Source organism: Pseudophryne corroboree, chromosome 5 (assembly GCF_028390025.1).
Source record: "Pseudophryne corroboree isolate aPseCor3 chromosome 5, aPseCor3.hap2, whole genome shotgun sequence".
NCBI classification, from domain to species: Eukaryota; Metazoa; Chordata; class Amphibia; order Anura; family Myobatrachidae; genus Pseudophryne; species Pseudophryne corroboree.
In genome coordinates this window covers 535,834,530-535,837,220 of record NC_086448.1, presented here as the reverse complement: position 1 = coordinate 535,837,220, position 2,691 = coordinate 535,834,530, and the positions used below count along the sequence as shown (strand labels likewise).

The following is a 2,691-nucleotide window of genomic DNA, read 5'->3' as shown; positions in this document are numbered from 1 at the left end:
GTGTGGAAGTATTTCAACAGAAATGCGGACAACATTTGTCAAGCCGTGTGTTGCCTTTGTCAAGCTGTAATAAGTAGGGGTAAGGACGTTAACCACCTCGGAACATCCTCCCTTATACGTCACCTGCAGCGCATTCATCATAAGTCAGTGCCAAGTTCAAAAACTTTGGGCGACAGCGGAAGCAGTCCACTGACCAGTAAATCCCTTCCTCTTGTAACCAAGCTCACGCAAACCACCCCACCAACTCCCTCAGTGTCAATTTCCTCCTTCCCCAGGAATGCCAATAGTCCTGCAGGCCATGTCACTGGCAATTCTGACGAGTTCTCTCCTGCCTGGGATTCCTCCGATGCATCCTTGCGTGTAACGCCTACTGCTGCTGGCGCTGCTGTTGTTGCTGCTGGGAGTCGATGGTCATCCCAGAGGGGAAGTCGTACTCGTAAGACCACTTTTACTACTTCCACCAAGCAATTGACTGTCCAACAGTCCTTTGCGAGGAAGATGAAATATCACAGCAGTCATCCTGCTGCAAAGTGGATAACTGAGGCCTTGGCATCCTGGGCGGTGAGAAACGTGGTTCCGGTATCCATCATTGCTGCAGATCCAACTAGAGACTTGTTGGAGGTACTGTGTCCCCGGTACCAAATACCATCTAGGTTCCATTTCTCTAGGCAGGCGATACCGAAAATGTACACAGACCTCAGAAAAAGACTCACCAGTGTCCTAAAAAATGCAGTTGTACCCAATGTCCACTTAACCACGGACATGTGGACAAGTGGAGCAGGGCAGGCTCAGGACTATATGACTGTGACAGCCCACTGGGTAGATGTATGGACTCCCGCCGCAAGAACAGCAGCGGCGGCACCAGTAGCAGCATCTCGCAAATGCCAACGCTTTCCTAGGCAGGCTACGCTTTGTATCACCGCTTTCCAGAATACGCACACAGCTAAAAACCTCTTACGGCAACTGAGGAAGATCATCGCAGAATGGCTTACCCCAATTGGACTCTCCTGTGGATTTGTGGCATCGGACAACGCCAGCAATATTGTGTGTGCATTAAATCTGGGCAAATTCCAGCACGTCCCATGTTTTGCACATACCTTGAATTTGGTGGTGCAGAATTATTTAAAAAACGAGAGGGGCGTGCAAGAGATGCTGTCGGTGGCCAGAAGAATTGCGGGACACTTTCGGCGTACAGGCACCACGTACAGAAGACTGGAGCACCACCAAAAACGCCTGAACCTGCCCTGCCATCATCTGAAGCAAGAAGTGGTAACGAGGTGGAATTCAACCCTCTATATGCTTCAGAGGTTGGAGGAGCAGCAAAAGGCCATTCAAGCCTATACAACTGAGCACGATATAGGAGGTGGAATGCACCTGTCTCAAGCGCAGTGGAGAATGATTTCAACGTTGTGCAAGGTTCTGCAACCTTTTGAACTTTATTGGGTGGGTTTTTTTTTCTGGAATCTGCACTGGTCCTGATTGTACACTAATTGTCATTCAATTGTTATATAACATATATGACATATAAGGCAAATATACTGAGACCAACATAAAGCTACTGACTTCGCCTATTAAGGCTTTTGAAGTAGATCAAGGTTGGTGGTGCTCCCAGACATTAGTTCAAAAGCAAACTGGTAAGGGATTGTTTTGCAAAGAAGCAAAAAAGAAGAGGACTATTATGTCTCTCAGGGGCACACTTAATTTCTATAGATTGATAGAAAATTGGAAGAATAGATAGGAGATTGTAGTTTGTATGTAGAATTAGATAAAACTTAACTTTTAATGGTATTCACAGACGAAAAAATTGTAAAATTATAGCTGTGTATCAGCAGTATAAATTAAAACAAGTATTAAGCAAAATTGTAGTGACGATGAAGTAAAGTGTGACTCACTTAAATAAAGAGGGTGACAGGAAGATAACTGTAAACCCACTGATTTGTAAGCGAGTATTTAATGTTAGACGTTTGTCAGAAGCGAAAATATAATGTTCCTGTTATCTCTATGTAATTATGATAATCAATACACTTGTATAGTCATAAAAGAGATAGCAGGAAGCCGGCTTGTATGGATCAGGACTCCTATAAAGAGGGTCAGCTGGGGTAAATGAATGACAAAATTAATTGTGATGAAATCTGCTGATCAGCGGAGGGTATATTCCTTAATACTACAGTACCCGGTATTCCCAGAGGATCACCCTTTCTGGTACTGACCAGGCCCAATGCTGCTTGGCTTCCAAGATCAGGCGAGATCGGGCATGTCCAGCATGGTATGACTGTAGAAAGTCAAGAAAATACCTATCAGCATAGGCAGTGGCCGATATTGAGGCCAAAAGAGGTGACAGTAATACACCTGCGCTGTATAATACAAAGCATGTGGACCAGAAATTTCCCACACACGAATTGCCTGGACGGTTAACCATAAAAGATTATCCAATAGTTGCTGACAGGTACAGTAATAATCACTTACACAGTGATATATCGGAGGATGATGATGAGGTGGACATCTTGCCTCTGTAGAGCCAGTTTGTGCAAGGAGAGATTAATTGCTTCTTTTTTGGTGGGGGTCCAAACCAACCTGTCATTTCAGTCACAGTCGTGTGGCAGACCCTGTCACTGAAATGATGGGTTGGTTAAAGTGTGCATGTCCTGTTTATACAACATAAGGGTGGGTGGGAGGGCCCAAGGACAATTC

The 2,691-nt window shown here is 45.0% G+C and overlaps 1 pseudogene; it reads right to left on the bottom strand.

Moving 5' to 3' along the window:
* Window positions 1–2,161: 2,161 nt before the first annotated feature.
* LOC134930879 (5S ribosomal RNA) lies at window positions 2,162–2,280 on the bottom strand (annotated as a pseudogene).
* Window positions 2,281–2,691: the final 411 nt, after the last annotated feature.